This window comes from Orycteropus afer, unplaced genomic scaffold, assembly GCF_000298275.1.
Source record: "Orycteropus afer afer isolate SDZICR_OR568_19922 unplaced genomic scaffold, OryAfe1.0 scaffold00071, whole genome shotgun sequence".
NCBI classification, from domain to species: domain Eukaryota; kingdom Metazoa; phylum Chordata; class Mammalia; order Tubulidentata; family Orycteropodidae; genus Orycteropus; species Orycteropus afer.
In genome coordinates this window covers 5,538,933-5,545,851 of record NW_006921658.1, presented here as the reverse complement: position 1 = coordinate 5,545,851, position 6,919 = coordinate 5,538,933, and the positions used below count along the sequence as shown (strand labels likewise).

At 37.6% G+C, this 6,919-nt stretch overlaps 1 pseudogene; it reads right to left on the bottom strand.

Moving 5' to 3' along the window:
* Positions 1–5,099: 5,099 nt before the first annotated feature.
* Positions 5,100–5,483, bottom strand: LOC103196910 (annotated as a pseudogene).
* Positions 5,484–6,919: the final 1,436 nt, after the last annotated feature.

Sequence of the window (6,919 nt, the reverse complement as noted above, 5' to 3'; positions counted from 1 at the left end):
TTGAAGAATATAGTCTGCAGTATGGATTATACCTCAATGTAGAGAAAATGAAAATTCTCACTACTGGACCAATAAGCAGCAACATGATAAATGGAGAAAAGACTGAAATTGTCAAAAATCTCATATTATTTGGATCCATAATCACTACCAATGGAAGCAGCAGTCAAGAAATCAGATGTCATATTGCATTGGGCAAATCTGCAACAAAAGACCTCTTTACAGTGCTGAAGAGCAAAGATGTCTCTATGAAGAGACATAACCCAAGCTTAACCAAAGCCAGGATATTTTCAATAGCCTCATATGCATGTGAAAACTGGGCAATAAGGAAGACAGAAGAAGAGTTGATGCTTTAAGTTGTGGTGTTGTGGAAGAATGTTGAAAGTACCATGGACTGCCAGAATTATGAACAAATTTGTCCTGGAAGAAGTACACCCAGGATATTCCTTGGAAACAAGAATGACCAGACTTCATCTCACATACTTTGGTCATGCTGTCAGAAGGAACCATTCCCTGGAGAAGGATTTCATGCTTGGTAAAAAAAAAAAAAAAAAAAAAAATGAAGACCCTCAGTGAGAAGGATTGACACAATGGCTGCAACAATGTGACATGTGATCAAGAATAGCAACAATTGTGAGGATGGTGCACGACCAAGTAATGTTTCTTTCTGTTGTACATGAGGTCACTATAAGTCAGAATGGACTATGCAGCACTTAACAACAACACATTTATATCCTCATTTGTTTATTGTCTTATTCTTTCCCATTTATATTAACATTTCATAATTTTTGACAGCTTTCAAAAACTTATTGTGATGAATGAAATAAGACATGATAAAAACTTTGAGAAACTCCAGTTAGATATAGGATAGACATAATAAGATAAAAAAGACAGGGAGAATCTTCTGGAATTTCTCTTACATTTGAAGAGCACATGAGTAGACATTCATCGAGGACATCCTGGTCAAGGTCAATTTGTCTTCTAACTCATAGTGAAGAGAGCAGGTTAGAGAACAAGCAGAGGTAATAGACATGGGGTTGTCCTACAGGTGAAGCTTCCACCTGTAGCAAACAGCTGGAACAAGCCAAGAACTAACATAGTAGTAGAGTTTCTACCTGGAGGAGCAGAAAGAGAAATAGACATCTTTTAGATAGGCTTCCTTCCAAAGTAGTTCACTGTAGAGCTTCCTCAAAAAGGTACAGCAAACCAAAATCAGAGATCAATGTATAGCGATATGGAGGTAATGGTAATAATGGAGTGGAGAGAGTTTAGTCAATCATCAACTTAGGGAAACTCTTCTGTGACAGACAGGAGGAAGACAGGATGCCTTGGGAAAGTATACTGCAATGTGAGCACCAGAATTTATAGTAGCAACTCTCAAATTTTCACCAAAGAGACTGATAGTCACTTACCCAAATCACTGAACTGAAGGGAAATATAAAAAATTAAAGTATTAAATTAAGAAAGAAGAAGAAATGAGTAAGAAATAGAGGAGAGACACAGAAAAAAAGTAAGAGAAAATTGCAGCATGAAAACTGGCTAAGAGGTTTGGAGAGCAAAGGTTCTTGACTGAAACAGAAGAATGAAGAATTATGTAGGAAAATCTCCAGGAACTAAAAACCAAATAAGATAATTTAAAGATTAAATCACATCTTTTAGCATTTGGCAAAAATATGACTGAAAAGAGTTAGGCAGTTCTGAATATATATATGTATAACCAAACCAAAATCTCTGCCATCAAGTTGGAGCTGACTCATAGTGACCCCTCCTTGGGTTTCTGAGGAGGTATCACTATGGAAGAAGGTTGCTCAATCTTTCTTCCAAGGAGTGGCTGGTGGGTTTGAACTGCCAGCCTTCTGGTTAGCAGTCAAATGTCTTAGGCACTACACCACCAGAGCTCATGTATGTATGTATGTGTACTAACACCAAAGATGAAGAAATTGAATATTTTTGTCAACTTCTGCAGTCTGAAATCAATCAATCCTACAATCAGATAATTTCTGGTGATTGGAATGTGAATGTTGGAAATAAAAAGAAGGATCAGTAATTAGAAAATATGGCCTTGGTGATCAAAATGATGTTGGAGAGTGTATGATAGAATTTTGCAAGAACAATGACATATTCATTAGAAATATCTTTTTTCAACAACATAAATGTAGACTATACATGTGGATCTCATTGGATGGAATGCATAGGAATCAAATCAAGCATATCTGTCAAGAGACAATGGAGAACATCAATATCATCTGTCAGAACAAGACTGAGGGCAGTTGTGGAACAGACAATTAATTGTACATACTCAGGTTCAAGTTGAAGCTGAAGAAAATTAAAACTAGGCCAAGAGAACAGAAGCATGGCCTTGAGTAAGTATATCCCACCAGAATTTAATGATCATCACAAGAAAAGTCTTAATGTATTAAACACTAACGGCCAAAGATAAGATGAATTGTGATGATATCAAGGATATCACACATGAAGAAAGCAAAAGTCATTATAAGAAGGGGGGTAAAAATAAAGCCAAAATGGATGTCAGAAGGGACTTTGAAGCTTGCCGTCGAAAGCAGAGTAGAAAAAGTGAAAGGAAGAAATGATGAATTAAAAGAGCTGAACAGATTTCAAAGAGTAGCTCATAAAGACAAAGTAAAGTATTATGAAATGAACAAAGACCTGAAGGTAGAAAACCAAAGATGAGGAATATGGCATTTCTCAAGTTGAAAGAACAGAAGAAATAATTCAAGCCTTGAGTTACAATATTGAAGGATTCTGTGGGCAAAACAAGAGTAAATGACAAAGGAGGCATCAAAACAAGATGGAAGGAATATACAGAGTCACAGTAGATAGAGAGAAATTCAAGCTGGATTCAGAAGAGGACATAGAATGAGCGATATCATTGTTGATGTCTGATGAATCACGGCTAAAAGCAGAGAATACCAAAAATATGTTAATATGTTTACTTGTGCTTTATTGATTATGCAAAGGCATTTGACTATGTGGATCATAATAAATCATGGCTAACATTGTAAAGAACAGTAATTCCAGAGCACTTATTTAGTAAGCTAGAAGTTTGAATTCTCTCTAACTACTCTAGGAAAGGTTCTTGTCTCTTTGTGATAATTTATGTCTAATTTTTTCCTTTTATATCTCAAAAGGTATTAGCTTAGGATATACAGTACCCTCATATAGTCTTAAGGAGCTCTGGTGGCACAGTGCCTAAGGCATTTTGACTGCTAACCAGAAAGCTGGCAGTCGAAACCCACCAGTCACTTTGAAGAAGGAAGATCAAGCAATCTATTTCTGTAAAGGTTTACTGCATTGGAAACCCAATGCGGGTCGCTATGGGTTGGAATTGACTCAATGGCAGTGTTTTTTTTTTTTTGCATATAGTCTTATTAACATAACAAAGAAAACCCTATTCTCAAATGGTATCATTCCCACATGCATTGAGGGCTAGGATTCCAGTACATATTTTTGGGAGATAAAATTTGGTCCTGTGCCAATTTTGTGATTGTTATATCTGAGTTCATTTTTGTAGCTATTGTGTCAATTCATCTCATTTAGATTTTCCCTTGTTTTCCCTGACCCTCACTATGGTGTCCTTCTCCAAAGATTGTTTTTTCATAAGGATATGTTTAAAATAAATGAGACGAAGCCTTGCCATTCTTTCTTCTATGAAACTTTTTTTTTTTTGTACTTTTTCTAAGACTGATTTGTTCATTTTTTTGGCATTCCACAGTATATTTAAAAATCTTCACCAACATCCCAATTCAAATGCATCACAATTTGAATCTATCAATTCTTCTTCTGTCTTTTTTCCTCATTGTCCATTTTTTTGCATCCACATGAAGCCATTTAGAGCACCATGACTTAGGTAAGGTGTATCTTAGTCATCACAGTGACACTGTGCCTTTTAAAACTTTAAAGAGGTCTTTTGCAGCAGATTTGCCCAAGGTAAAATGTCATATGAGTTCTTGACTGATGTTTCCATGGATATTGATTGTTGAGTCAAATAGAAGGAAATCATTGACTAATTCAGTTTATTCTCCATTTATCATATTATATATACTTTATAGGGAGCTCTGGTAGCATAGTGCCTAAAAGCACTTGACTGCTAACCAGAAGGCTGGCAGTTCAAACCCACCCGCCACTCCTCGGAAGGAAGGTTGGGCAATCCTACTTCTGTAGTAATACTGCCTTGGAAACCCAAGGAGGGGTCGCTATGAGTTGGGGCTGACTCGACGGCAAATAACAACAACAACAACAATATACTTTATAAGGATTTCATTTTCCTCACTTTTAAGACTAATCTTCTTTGAAGGCTATTGTTGTTGTTAGGTGCTGTTGAGTCATCTCTGACTCATAGTGACCCTATGTACAACAGAATGAAACACTGCTCTGTCCCATGCCAGCTTCACAACACTGGCTATACCTGAGCCCATCCTAGCAGCTACTGTGTCAATCCATCTTATCGAAGGCTATCCCCTTTTTAACTGACCCTCTACTTTACCAGGCATGATATCCTTCTCCAGGGAATGGTCCCTTTTGACAACATGACCAAAGTAGGTGAGACAAAATCTGGCCATTCTCACTTACAAGGAGCACTCCAATGTACTTCCTCCAGGACAGATTTTTTGTTCTGGCAGTTCATAGTACTTTCAGTATTCTTCACCAACATCACAACTCAAAAACATCAACTCTTCTTGGGTCTTCCTTATTCATTGTCCAGCTCTCACAAGCATATGAGATGATTGAAAATAGCATGGCTTGGGTTAGATGAACCTTTTTATTTTTTTGGTTGCTGAGAATATTCAGTCCATTATTTTAAAGTAGCAAAATTCAGGGCACTCTGAGAAGAGAGAATTCAACGTGGCAGCTACATTTGCTCATAGGTTTACATTAAACACATAGACATACAACCCCTGTTTTTTTTCAGTGTATCTGTCAAGAGGTCAAGATCACTGATCCTCAAAATAAGTTATTTTGCACATTACAGTGCACAGAACAAAGAAGAAAAGACACTTTCTCTGAGTAACCGAAAGGCATTTTGTAAAGGTCTGTATCAATCTGAAATGGAAGGACTGGAGCCCAGTGTCTTGTGGCCTTCATTAGCTTGAGTCCTCATCTTTTTTGGATGCAGTAGCCTTAGTGGGAGCTGTTTCATCTAAACCTTTGGCTTCTTCTCTTCCTCGTCATTATCATCATCGTCCTGGGGATAGAGGTCTGGATATTTCTGCATGCATTCCTGCATGGCCCGGAACTGGTCTACACAGTCTGATCCCTTGACATCCTCTGTGCAGTAGTGGAAGCAGGAAAAGGCTGCCAAGGCATGGGCAGTTCCAGTTAATGTCACCATTTGGTAGTATCAATCCATGCTCCTCGTATGGATTGTTGGGGTCATCAGCCACCAGCTCTGCACTGCTTGGAGTTTCATGGTCTTCTTTGGTCACAAATATGATTTGATCCTTCTCTTCTTGCCAGCAGTAGGCCATGGCGCCAGTCCGGCACTCAAACTTCACAGCCGGAGTGGCAGCAGTGGGTCCACGCGTGACCTCTCCTCAGGCAGGACGGGCGAGTCCGGGTTAGGTGAACCTTAGTCTTCAAAGAGACATCTTTGCTCTTAAGTACTTTAAAAGGTCTTTTGCAGCAGATATGTCCAATGCAATACATCACCTGATTTCTTGACTGCTACTTCCATTGCTGTTGACTGTGGAGCCACGTAATATGAAATCTTTGACAACACAAACCTATTTATTGTGATGCTGCTTATTGACCCAGTTGTGAAGGTTTTCATTTTCTTTATGTTGAGGTGTAATCCATACTGCAGACTGTAGTCTTTAATCTTCATCAGTAAGTGCTTCAAATCATCTTCATTTTCAGCCAGCAAGGTTGTGTTGTTTGTATATTGCAGGTTCTTAATGAGTCTTTTTTCAATCCTAATGCCACATTCTTCTTCATACAGTCCAGCTTTTCAGATTATTTGCTTAGTATACAGATTGAATAAGTATGGTGAAAGGATACAACCTTGACACACTCCCTATCTGACTTTAAACCATACAGTATTCTCTTCTTCTGTGTGAGCAACACCCTTCTGGTCTATGTACAGTTTCCTCAAGAGCACAATTAAGTGTTCTGGAATATTCATTCTTCTCAATGTTATCCATAATTTGTGATGATTGACATAGTTGAATGCTTTTGCACTCAAAATATGACATGGAAGAGTTGTGTCTTCAAATAGAGTCAACCATAATGACACTGATAGAGTAAATCTTTCAGTAGCTCCATTTGCTGATGTGGCACAACTCAAAATGGGAAGAAGCAGCTGCAAACATCCATTAATAATTGGAACATGAAATGTAGAAAGTATGAATCTAGGAAAATTGGAAGTTGCCAAAAACAAAATGGTGCACATAAAAATCAATATCCTAGGCATTAGTGAATGGAAATTGATTGGTTTGGCCATTTTGATTCAAATAACCATATAATCTGATATGCCGGGAATGACAAATTGAAGAGGAATGGTGTGGCATTCATTGTCACAAAGAATTCTTCAAGATCTATCCTGAAGTACAATGCTATCAATGATAGCGCAATATCTGTATGCGTACAAGGAAGACCAGTTAACACTACTATTATTCAAGTTTATGCACCAACAACTAAAGCCAAAGAGGAAGAAATTGAAGTTTGTTTTTTTTTACCAACTTTTCCCTTCAGAAATTGATCAGACGTGTAATCAAGACATATTGATTATTACTGATGATTGTAATATGAAAGTTGGAAACAAAGAAGCATAACCAGTAGCTGGAAAATATGGTTTAGGTGATAGAAAATATGCTGGGAATCGCATGATAGAATTTTGCAAGACCAATGACTTATTCATTGCAAATACCTTTTCTCAACAACATAAATGGTGGCTGTACACATGGAC